This window comes from Equus quagga, chromosome 5, assembly GCF_021613505.1.
Source record: "Equus quagga isolate Etosha38 chromosome 5, UCLA_HA_Equagga_1.0, whole genome shotgun sequence".
Taxonomy (NCBI): Eukaryota; Metazoa; Chordata; class Mammalia; order Perissodactyla; family Equidae; genus Equus; species Equus quagga.
Window position 1 is genome coordinate 25,741,258 of NC_060271.1, and position 12,961 is coordinate 25,754,218.

Here is a 12,961-nt window from a genome sequence, read left to right on the forward strand (position 1 = left end):
CCCAAGTCCCCAGCCCCATAGAAAGCCACTATCCAGAGGATGGGAGGGTTGTCCCCTTGGGCCAGATGGGGGATGGAGGCCTAGAGAGGAGAAAAACTTATCTAAGTGGATGCACAAATCGAGGCAGAGGGAAGACTGGAACTCAGGGCTCCAGTCTCTGTCTGGTGTTGGCCCCACGGGACCAGGTGCCGCCCAGATTCCCTGGGAGGCCTCAGAAAGCCTGAGGAGGAAGCAGAGAAACAAGAAGGGAGCTGCTAGTGCCTGGCTGCCCCCCTCGCCATGAGACCTCAGGCTGGGCCGTGCCCTCTCTGAAGGTCCATTGCTCATCTCATTTGCTGGAGATGCTGTGAAAGGAGAAGGAGATGAGGAGGCGGAGGAGCGGGCCCCCTTCAAGGCAGCCTGTTTCTCCTCCAGGCCTCTTCTGGGCACCGTGGCTCAGAACTTAGGTTCCTGAAGCCCTCTCACCCCCTCTGTTATTTTCTAACAGTCTCAGACGTACACAGCAAAGTCGCAAGAACAGTATGGAAAACTGTTTTGCCCTTGACCATCGGAGAGTAAGTTGCTGCCAGGGTGACCCAGTTTCCTGGATATTTTAGTGTCTGTTTCCTACCACAAGGGACATTCTCTCCCACAAACACAATCCCTGACGTTGACACATCTCTAGGGCAATCCTCAAGCTCCATCGAGGGCCGAGCGTTGGCCCGGGAACGGCCTTGCACTGAGCTGTCCTGTCCCTCTAGTCGCCTTCAGCCTGGAACGGTGAGTTCCTCACTTCCTCCTCCCTTCTCAACTTTCACACGCTTGACACTGTTGAAGATTGCAGGCCGGCTGCTTCGTAGCGTGTTCCTCATTTTGGCTTTGTTTCCTCTTGATTAGGTTCAAGTTGGGCATCTCTTTAACCGAGCTCTCACAGAAGTGACGCTGGGTTCTAGCTGCATCCCATGGGTGTCCCTCGCTCTGGATTTGCTGCAGGGCTGATGAAGTCTCCCGGATCCCTGACGGGGGTCCCCGTGCAGCCTCAAGTGACTCCTCTCCTCTTTGTAATGAAAAAGCATTTTGCCAGGAGATACCCTGAGACGATGGGAATAGCTCGTTCCTCATCAAAGTTTTAATTCATTTGTTCACGCCAGTATGGACTTATGGTTTTCTGTTTTATTTAGTGGGTGATGACATGTTACTATCATCCTTAACCTGATGCTCAAAACGGGCTGGAGGGAGCCCCTCACGCTGGGCCTTGTGTCCCCGAGGATGCCTCATGATTCTTTGAGAACTTCCTTACTTTCTGGTGCAAAAAGACGTTCGGGCTTATCTTATTCTGTCCCTGGTCCCAAGCGTGGAATCAGCCATTTCTTCAAGAAAGGACCTAATTTTAAGTTTTTCATGTGATTCCCAAAGGAGATAGAGCATACAGTCATTGTCTCGTGTGTGTTAGACGTGTGTTAAAAGAGTTTATTTATGAAACACAACATTAAAAAAAAACCAACCCAGACGTCTTGGAACCGTGTTTGGGAAGTTCTTATTTTTGAAAAGTGCACTAGAAGCTTTAAAAGCCGGGGGTTCATGGGATTGTGCTTGAGCGTCTTGTGGTTTCTGCCTCGCCCCCCCCAGCCTGGGGGTGCATGTCCTCCGTCTGGCCCCCCCACCGCTGCCTTGGCCAGCACAGCTGAAGCCCAGAGGGGCGCAGGCGGGGCTGGGGTCCCGCCAGAGCAAACACAGCCCCTGCACATGCAGGGCCAAAGGAAACAGCCCTGGGTCAATATTAGCCCGCGCCGAGGAGGCCCCTGGAATGTGCAGTTTGTCCCCTGTGGCCTGTGGGAGGGAGAGTGGACTCGGAGCTCACAGGATCCCTCCATGACGTTGGTCCAACCTCCTTCTGTGGGATGGGGAAACTGAGGCCTGGAGGGGGTAGGGACTAGTCTTGGGCCACAGTGTGAGTGGCGGGCTGGCCATCAGGACGCTCATTGGCGTTCTCCATTCTTTCCTCGGGGTGTTTCCACTTTTCCCCCTCTGGCTTCTGGTTAGGTCAGCGAGCACTGGACTGGGAGTCAGGAATCCTGGATTCCTGCCGGTTCTGCTGTGACACTCCGGGGATGTTACTGCCTGGCTCTGGCCTCCTTCTCCTTTATCTCTAAGATCCCATCTCCCTGCCAGCCATGTGCACTGACCTCCAGGGGTTCTGCCCCGGAACTCGGATCCTCAAACTCAAAAGCTGTTTGGGGCCGGGGAGGAGAAGGTAAATGTGCGATGCAAGCTGTTGAGAGGTGACAGGGAGAGGGGAGGACCCCTGAGAGCAGGAAAGCGCGTGCCCTAGGGAAGGCGTTCAAAGCAAAACAACAACAAGATCAACCTACCGTGTGGCCACAGGAAGTCCCGGCGAGCGCGTTTGTAGGCTCTGCTGACTGTTTTCACAGTAGCTAGCAGGAGGCAGAAAGAGAGGCCACCTGCTCGCTCCTGATCGAGCTGTCTCTCACACGTGACCCTGCGGAGAGGAGGCCGGGCTGGGGCTGCAGCATCCAGGCCCAGGGGTTGCCCTGTGGGCTGTAGGCTCAGTGTGCACTGAGATGCGGCCCTGAGAAGCAGGGAGTGGACCCAGCCAGGCCTGGGGCTCATGTGGTCCCTCTTCTGCCTTTGTGCTGGGCGGGGGGAGGGTTGATCTCAGCTCCAGCTGCCACGACGTGCATGCCACCCACCCACCTGCCGCCTTATCTGTGGGCCTTCGGCCTCCTATCTCCCAGCTCCACCTGCTTCCCGCACCCACCCTCCTACCATGGAGGAGAGTCACTGACTGCCAACCCCTGTCCACACCCTGACCCAGGCTCCCCAACCCCCTTCAGCCCTCAAGGAAGCCGAGAACCAGCTTCTGCTCATCCCAGGCCAGCATTTGAGTCCCAGCTCTGCCGCGTCCTGGCTGTAGGATTCTGGGCAACTTACTCAGCCCCTCAAAGCCTCTGTTTTCTCGTCTGTGAAATGGTAACCTGGTCCCACCGGCTCACGGGGCTGTCATGGGGATTGAACCAGGTAAGGAAAGAGAGTGTGGAATAAAGCAGGGGCTCAGGACACACCCCTCCTCTCATCCTCAGCTCCCAGACTGCATCAGAGATTCCCGTCTCAGCACATCAGAGCCTGGCTGGAGGCCCGCCTTCTTCTGGAAGTCTTCCCTGATTGCCACAGCCCAGGCTGAACTCCGACCTCCAGACTCAAAGAGTAAATAGCTCAGCAGCTTTGCGCTGGGCTGCGGTGGGCTAGAAAGGGCCTCGGAGGGCATCTGGGCGGCTTCTCATTCAGAAGCTTAGGAAAGAGAAGGGACGGGGCCAAGCCCACAGAGTGACCGAGGGACAGAGCCGGATCTCGAAGCCCATACTGGTCCTCCGTCTGCAGTCTCCCTGCTCCTCTTGCTTAACATCCTTCCAAGCTATAGAATCACTGAGTATCCATGAGGGAAGGTGCTCTTATTTGATGAATGGGTAAACTGAGGCACAGGAGAGTAAGTCGGGACACCAAACAAATTATACAGAAGCAGCTTCCACCCTGGCCTGATTGAGCCTTCACTCCAGATTAACACACCGACAGGGTGAAGAGACAGCATAGTCAGGGCCTGGAAAATGGTAGAACTCAGGATACACAAGTAACTCAGAAGAAGGAATGATATAGAAACAACAGCATAAAAGTGCTGGAAGAAAACAAGATGGATTATTTTTATAATCAGACATTTTAACAGATACTATCACTTAAAATATCAAGAAATTCAAGTATCCTCTAAAAATGATGAAAAGAACCCATAAGGAAATAAAAGATAAACTGTGCAAAAATATTTATAACTTACATCACTGGCAAAAGCTTCCTTTATATATAAAGAGCATCTTCAAATCAATAAGATATAGATCACCAAGCAACGGAAAAAATGGGCAGAAGCTCTGGACAGTTTATAGGAAAGGAAACACAAATGGTTTTTAAACACATGAGAATATTCTTAACCTAACTTACAAAATGGATTGAACTCCATGCAATGCAAGCCATTTTTCATCTTTCATATTGGTAAAGATCACAAAGTTTGATAACTCACTGTGTTGGTGAGGATGTGGGAAACAGGCAGTGTTTTACGTTGCAGGTGGGAGTGTATGTTCGTAAAACCTCTGTGAAAGGCAAGTTGTCAATATTGATCAAAATTGGCATGCTTGTACCCTTTAATCTGGTGATCCCACTGTTGGGAATTTATCTTACACATGTACTCAAACACCTGAAAATGATGCATATACCAGGATCTCTATTGCTGTAGTGTTTGTAATTACAAAAGATTGGAGACTGTCTAATCCATTGGTTGGAGTTGATTTTGTTATGAGGTAGCCACTCAAGGAGTACTATGCAGCCATGATAAACAGTGGGAATGCTCTTTATGTACATAAATGGAGCGAGTTCCAAATGGATCGTTCATGGGGGAACACATGGCACAGGATGTGTGTAACGTATGTTACCATTTTTTAATAAGGATACGAATATGGACGTGCTTGTGTACATGTAGAAACCTCTGGAAGGAAACACCAGAAAACAGGTACTCGTGTTTCCCCTGGGGAGGGTGATGGGGTAGCTGTTGGACAGGCGTGGGATGGATACTTACTTTTCACTTTGTATCCTTTTGTATATTTGTGCTTCGTCATCTATTCAAAAATCAGCTTTAGGGGCCGGTCCCGTGGCCGAGAGGTTAAGTCCTCGTGCTCCGCTTCGGTGGCCCAGGGCTTCGCCAGTTCGGATCCTGGGTGCGGACGTGGCACTGCTCATCAGGCCGTGCTGAGGCGGCGTCCCGCATGCCACAACCAGAGGTGCTCACAGCTAGAATAGACAACTATGTACTGGGGGGCTTTGGGGAGAAGAAGAAGAGAAAAAAAAAAGATTGGCAACAGATGTTAGCTCAGGTGCTGATCTTGAAAAGAAAACAGTCAGCTTTAGAATGTGGATGGCGAGGGCGCTTACCCAGAAGGAGAGGAGCTGTGGGGTCGTCTCAGACGTCGCTAAGGGGGAAGTGAGGAGGTGGAGGAGGCAGCAAGATCTGCCCCCTGGACTCCGTCCTGAGCAGCATCGGGAGGTCCCATGCCGTGGTGGAAAGTCAAGAGGATCTCAAGCCTGAACCCCAGTTCTAAGCTGACTCCCAGCAAACCAATTCACTGCTGGGATCCTCAGCTTCTTAGTCTGTGAAATGGGGACAAGAACAGGCTCCTTCAGAGTTAAAATGAGACGACACATGTGAAAGGCCAACCCTGTCTGTGCTCTATAATGCTGCCCCTTCAGCATCACCATCCCCTCTGGTCCCTGGGAACCCCCTGGGGGCAGGGCCCAGCCCCCTCCCTGCCCTCCCCTCCCCAGGCAGGAGCTCACGGCTGGTGGCTTAGCAAAGCAGTGAGGGGTGGGGTGGAAAATGTCAACATCAGATTAGCCCCAGTGGGAAGTCGCACACTTCTCCAACCACAAACGCCCCCACATTTCCCTCCAGTATAGGGGGGTTTTGGGGACATGGGGGGGGCTGAGGCTGGTGACACCAGGCACAGCTTCAGGCCTTACACTCCCAAGGCCTCTTGGCCAAGGTGTTCTTGGGGGGGTGGAGAGTACCCCTGCAGGGGCTCTGGGCCTCCTGGCTGCCCCCCTGGGCGGGACCCAGAAGGGCTCTGCCTCCGGGAAGGTCTTGGCTTCAGCGGGGCGCCGCGGACCTAGTGGCAGCCCCAGCTTAGCGGCTGCCGAGGAGTGGGTCCTGCAGGCCATAGGGAGCCACTGAAAGTTCTGGAGCCAGACAGGGCTTGTTCGGAATCAGCCGTTAGGAGTATGGTTGGCAGGGAGAAAGGTGACGGATGGAGGCCTCAGAGGCCACCTGTCCGGTCCAACATTCTCATCTCTATCTCAATCCTCATGGTAATTCTGCAAGAAAGGCCAACCTATTGTTATCCCCATTTTACAGATGAGAAAACCGAGAGAGTCGGTGACACTGGCCCTGGGTCACACAGCCGAGCAGGGGCAAAGGGGGGGTGGGAACCCAGGTTTGTCCCCTCCGGGGTCTGCGGACTTCCCCTACGCCTGATACCTCTCTAGCGAGGGGCCAGCTATTTTTAGATCACCGGCGTCATCTCGATTATGCCTTTTACTAAGAGGTGGTATTGTCACCCGTCCCTGTGACGCTCTTACTAATGTCGTGACTATTATTGGCCTCTGCCCTTCCCAGCTGGGTTTTGGCTGGAATCATCAGGCTGTGCCCTGTGCCCCTAGTCTTGCTCCACCTCGAGGCAGCCCTGACCTGCCGGGGCCTTGGTGTCGTTCACTGCTCCATCCCCAGGCCTAGCACAGGCCGCAGCACGTGGTAGGTATACAATAAATGCTGTTCAATGAACAAATGAACCATAGAGTCACCTGTCAGATGAGCACATCCACAATGTCCCCCTGGGGGCGGACATGGGAACAGACCCAGGTTCCCCTGAATGTGAGGCCGGCGTGGCAGGGCCGCAGGGTCTGAGCGTGTGCGTCTTATTAGGGGCATCCTCGCAAGCACAGCGCTGGACCCGAGGACCCCTGGGCAGAGTCTGTGGGGGGCAGATGGCTTTCGAGTCACACGGGTCCTAGATAATTTCCTTGTTTGTCCAGTGTTTTTAATTGTTGAAGTACATACATATTCATCTCGATTCTGCCTTTTGCTAAAAGGTGGTGATGTTATTTGTGCCTGTGATGTTATTACTATATATATATATGTCCTTATTGATTCTGAATTGGCGCCCAGACCCCCTGCCATTCAGACACTTGTAGGAGGACAGAGGGCCCTGAGGCTCAGTTCTGACAGCAGATCCAGCCCTTCCAGCCTCTGGGCCAAAGAAACACCTTCCCTGCTTGGAGGGCATGTGGGCTGGGCCCGGGCGGCCCTCGGAGGCTGCTCAGCCAGGGCTTCCTTCTTCTGCCCCCAGCCTCTCTGTGCAGCGAATCCAGCTGCAGGCAGGGGTGGCTGGGCCCCGGCAGCGGGCATGAGAAAGGCAGAAGGATTTGGGAGGTGAGGGGGACACTGAATCCACAGAGCTTGGTGACCAGGAGGAGAGAGGGATCCTGGGCCATGGGGAGGCTGGGGGGGAGTGGTGGTCCACACCCAGATGGCTCGGTGTGAGGTGCACTGGTCCAAGGTGGATGCAGGCGGGGTGCCTGTGTGTCAGGGGGGTGCTGAGTCTCAGCAGCTGACCTGGGCAGGGGGCTGGCAGCAGCTGGGCTACCCAGAGCAGGGACAGTGGCCCCGGGACGTGGCAGAGGTGGCTGCAGACTACAGCCTGGCCGCCTCATGGCCCAGCTTCCCAACCTGTCCAGGGCCACGCCCGGTGCTGGCAAAGGGGAGGCCTCGGCCACAATTGGGCTTCTCAGCCCACGGCCGGCCCCAGACAGATCTTTCGGCAGTGGCTGGAGATTTACTGGCGCCGCTGAAAGGGTTGCAGTCAGCAGCCCTGGGCTGGCTGATTGGGGCCCCTCGGCTGTTTACCCCTCGCCAAGGAATTCGAGGGAAACGGCCCAGGCGGGCTGGAGGGTGTCCGGGCGCTGTTGCTGTTGCTAAGAACCTGCCTAGTACAACCTGCCTGGCTGGTCCCAGGGCCATGGTGGGCCAGGCCTCAGAGAGTATGGCTTTTGACCCCTCCCCGGTGTCACAGACAGGGAAACAGAGGTTAGAGGGGGGAAGTGATCATCCCAAAGTCCCACAGCAAGTCTGTTCTCCAGTTAGGACGAGAAACCAGGCTCGTGGACACAGTCCAAATCTACTGAGAATTATCACTTGCCGAAATGACCTTGTTGATGTGTGTCCTTTTTTTACTGTCTCCCCACTAGAATGTTCACCCCATGAGAGCAGGGACCTTGTCTGTTTTGCTCACTGCTGCAGCCCAAGAACCTAACACAAGCCTCCTGTTGAATGGATGAATGAAGTCAGAAGACGTGCGTAGAGTTTCTTTTTCTCACATTACAAGACATCTAGAGGAAGGGGGTTCAGAGCTGGTACAGAGGCTTCATGGTGCCATCAGGGCCCCAGGCTCTTTCTCTCTCTCCCCTCCAGTATTCTTAGGGTATGGTTTTTGTCCTCGTGCTTCCAAAACAGCTGCTGTTCTTCCGGGCATTGTGTCTGTATTCCTGGCAGGAATAGTGGGGTTAGGATAAGGGGGAGAAGGCCTGTGCTTATGTAGTCTGGCCCTTTTTAATCAGGATAGCCATCAGTTTCCTAGAAGTCCCTTCCTAGTGCACTGGCCGGAACCATAAAGGGCAGTTCTCCACCTTTCCTTTTTTTGAACCTCTTCCAGGGACTTGGCCCTTAGGAGGGTTTCTCGCTTTCGTTGTTTGCTTGTTGTTGTTTTTATTTGATTAAGTAAAAATCCCCTATCTGGGGAAATGCCCCAGTGAGATCATTCTGACTGCGGCATTAACAGCAGGTGCACTGCCTAGCCGCCAGCTTTCCAGGGATCTGGATCGGCGAGGTTCTTTCCAAGGGCGGCGTGAAGAGCTGGGAGGAGGGAAGTGCAGCGGGAGACCGAGACTTCCCAGGGATGACCCTCTAGTCCTTGCAGCAGCCCTGAACGCAGCGTGGCAATGCCCACTCGCTAGCTGCCGAGTGAGGCAGAGGCTGGGTGGAGACCAGAGCTGGGAGGGGAGTGGGGTTCCCAGCTGCGGGTCAGTGCTCTGCTCCCCACAGATGGCACCAGCTGCATCTGCAGTCCGAGACGCTGAACTTTGGGGAACGCCCAGAGCTGATATGCAGTCAGAGGGCACTGGCACAACTCTTCCTGCCCATGGGACTGACCGACTGGTCCCTGGAGGGCCTGCTGTCCCCAAGCCCGGGCCTGTGGGCTGTCTTTGCCAGGCTGACCCTCTGAGCTCAAGGCCTGGCTCCCCTCTGCAGGACAGGGGAGTAGGGGGGGTCCCTGAGGTGGCACGTGCAGGTCCCCGTCCCAGGCAAGCACGCTGGGCTGGGGGCAGGAGGAGGAAAGAAGCGCTGTGCTGTCTCCTATATTCCAGACCACTGGTCTTGGCCCTGCAGGTCCCAGCTCCAAATCCCCGAAGTGGGAGGGAGGTGGTGAGGGCACCCAGGGGGAACTGCAGACCAGTGGTCTGGCAGGAAGCTTGACCCTTGGCCTGGGCGAGCTGCAGAGGGCACTCAGGGGCCCTCCCAGGGAGGAGAGACCCAGAGCCACCCTTGGCTGCCACAACTCTCATGCTTCCCAAGCGGCTGTCCTTACGCAGGACCTGCATTCTGGTTCTGCTGCAGACCTACTGTGTGTCCTGCGGCAGGCTGCTGCCCCCTCGGGCCTGCCAGGCGTGGATCAGCTCCTCTTTGCTGCCTTCCTCTCCGGACTGGGCCTGGGGAGTCTCAGACGAGCTAGGAGCCGGGAAAGGGCCTAGCTAAGGACAGAGATAATCATAGCAACAATCACAATCAAAGTACCTCCCACGATTGAGTTGCTACTCGGAGCCAGACACTCCTAAGAGCTTTTCCCGGGTTAATTGAAAGGACACCGGACTCTCCAACTCTTTGTTTGAATACGAAACCTGGCAGAGTCGCGGGTTTTATTTTTACCTCCAGGCACGTGGGTGAAGAGGGAAGTTCCAATTGTGTCCTCCCAGCTTAACAAAGAAAACTCAGAGAGACTCTGCCTTTGAGGAAACAGAGAGGTCTGTCTAAATGTTAATACAACGCAGCAGCGAATTATTAAGTAAGACGAACAGCCAGAATTACAGATTCAAGATGACTTTCCAGGCTGTGGGAATCGCCCCTGAAGTCAGGGAGCAGGGAAGATGACTTTGTCGAAGGAACACTGAGGGGGACAGGTTCATAAGCAGGTCGTCTCCATCTTGCTGTGACCGTGGACGTGTGGACCATTTCCTCCTCTTTGTCTTAAGGAATTCAGAAGATCTGAAGTTTTCAAGGGTTCCACTATGTGACAAAGTGAGTTTAAAATGTGTTCTGCTCAAAGCTTGTCATTTGTAACAGAGAGGGGCAGAAGAGGAGAAAGGGGCATTAGCATGTGCGTTTTCTTATTTAATCCTCACAAACAATGAGATGGGTGTTGTCAGTATCCTGACCCTAAGCAGGAGGAACCTGAAGCTCAGAGAGGTCCACGACTTGCCCAAGATCGCACAGCAAGGAAGTCCAGGGTAGCTTCTGTGAAGTGTGCTTGGGCTCCAGTGTCAGAGAGACCCAGGTTCCACTGTGGCCTGTGCTGAGGAGCTGGATGAGTTTCCTGTCGCTGCTGTGACAAATGACCATCAACTCAGTAACATACAATGACACAAATTTATGATCTTATAGTGCTGTAGGTCAGAAGTCCAAAATGGGTTTCTCTGGGCTAAAATCAAGGTGTCAGCAGGGCTGCATTCCTTTTGCACGGGGGAAATCTGTCCTCTGCCCCTTCTGGCTTCTAGAAGCCGCCTGCAGTCCTTGGCTTGTGGCCCCTTCCTCCATCCTCAGAGCCAGCAGGTTAGCATCTTCCAGTCTTTGTCTGACTCTGATATTCCTGCCTCCCTCTTTCACGTATGGGGACCCTTTTGATTACATTGGGCCCAGGCGGATAATCCAAATTAATCTCAAGATCCTTAACTTAATCATACCTGCAGAGTCCCTTTGCCATTTTTGGTAACATATATTCTCGGGTTCCAGGGATCAGGATGGGGGTATCTTTGCGGGGGGAACCTTTAGTCTGCCTACCCCAGTGGCTTTGGCCAAGGAGCCTGGCATTTGGGATAACAGCCGCCCCTTCCTCAGGAGGTTTGGAGGGGATGAACATAAAGAGGATCAAGCTTCCAGCCCAGAGGGAGTGGCGGAGGCCTCAGCAAGGGACCAGCATGTGCTGGAGACTGGCGGCCCAGCGAGGAACACATGATCCATCGTAACGCCCGTGCTTCCCACTGGGAGACAGTACCTGGGAGATGCCACTTGCCCAGGAGGGGGCTGCCCCTGGAGGTCACTGGTCCCTCCTGGGGATGTGGCCCAGGACTCAGCATCAGGCAGACCAGGGTTCACATCCCAGCTCTGCCTCCTCCCAGCAGCCTGAGGGGGACCAAGAAGGGAGGAAACCAACAGACACGTTGACACGTGACCTCGTTTCATGTTTACCAAGGTGGAGCCTCTGCCTCTGTCTTGCAGATGTGGAAACAATAGCTCAGAGACATCAAGTGCCTTCTCTGAAATCACACAGCTACTGTGGGATTTCCCACTCACCAGGATTCTCAAACTGGTGGTGCCCACACCACTCTGGCCGTTTGCCACATCTGTCTGCCTCCTGGCCTGTGGCTGCCTTGATATTTTTCTTTAAATCTACTTATTGCTTTTTTATTTAAATGTTTTTAAATGAGACTTTATATAATTCCCACAAATGGAAAATCACACAATTCATGGGCTAGTTATGTATGTTTTTATAATGCACATTAAAACGAATTTATCATCATAAAAATGAAAAGTGTTCACCCGTGCACCATGGAAAACGATTTCACATGCCAGTGGTGGGTTTCAGCCTCCTCTTTGGAAGCTGTCTCCACTCCGGCTTTGGTTTCACCCATCAGAATGTTATTAATGGCTGTCATTTACTGTGGGATTACATTTCCAAATGGCTTCCTAGCACAGTTAAATCCAGACTCCCCAGCATGGCCTCAGAGCCCTCCTGGCCCCTGCTTTCCTCATCATCAGCCACTCTGGTCCTGCTGCTCTGGGGCAAAGTGGGACTTTTCTTGCTGTGGGGTGACCCAGCCAGAAGGTGCCAGGATTTGAACCCAGGCCGTGAGCCTTGGAGCCCAAACACTGAACTACCACACTGTACCACCTTTTCATGACGTCTGGTCTCAGCAAGGCCTGTGATCAAAAATAAACAGGCCTGGAAGTGAAGGAGGAAAGAGATTGGCTGGGTTGCTCAGGAGCCCCAAGCTTGCAGAACCCCCTTGGTTCATTGGCAAACAGAGAAAGTTCTGATTAAGTCCACCAGTCTAGTTTTGTGGGTCCAAGAGAGCAACTCCTGCCATGGGGGCGGAGCGTAGAGCCCTTTTATAACCTTGCCTGGGGCAGAAATGATGGGCAGCTGTAGTGGCCAATCCTAACTCCAAGATCTCACGTGAGGGCAGGACTTCAGCTGTGTTCTCCATTGCAAGTGAGCTCAGCATCTGTACAGAGCAGACTTCCTATGGGGATTTTGCAGGTGTCTCCTGTTCTCTTCTTTGATTACCATATGGATGATTTATCATCTGAGAAGGGAGCATAGCTCCCAGTGCACCTTGCTTAATAGTCATGGTTTATTAATTCCAACTTTCCCCAAGAGTGAAAAAAATCAGGGGAAAAAAATCCCTGATTGCATGTGAGCATCAGGGGGCCTTGAGGCCCACAAAGGTTGACTGAGAGTTTCCCAGCATGCTGTGAGGCATTAATGACCCGGCCATGGGACGAGCCAAGCCCAGGGCCTGACACATGGTTGATGGATTTGCTTAGTAATTATTTTTCTGTCCTGCTTTGGACAGAGCTCAGGAAGAGCATGCCTCTCTGAGGCTGGCAGTAGAGGGAAGAGAACACTGGCTCTGAGGGGGTGGCTTCTAGAACCAGTCAGCCTCGGTTCAAGTCCTCATTCCCCCACGGGCTAGCTGTGGGACCTTGAACAAATCACTTCCCCTCTCTGTGCCCCAGTTTCTTCAGCTGTAAAATGGGGATAATAATAGTATCTTCTTCAAAGGGTTGAGGTGAGGATTAAAGGATTAATCCAGCAGCATGCTTAGAACATGCAAGAAATATGAGACAAAGCTATTCTTGCAGGGGCAGACCTGAGTTTGAATCCTGCCACCAGCACTAACTGCTGTGTGATCTTGGGCGAATGCCTTGATCTCTCTGGACCTCTGTTTCTCTAACTGGAAATGGGTCTGGTAACAGTTGCTGCTTCCAAGAGTGGCGGCAAGCATCCAGGAAGGACAGCGAATGGCCAGTGCTGACGGCGCG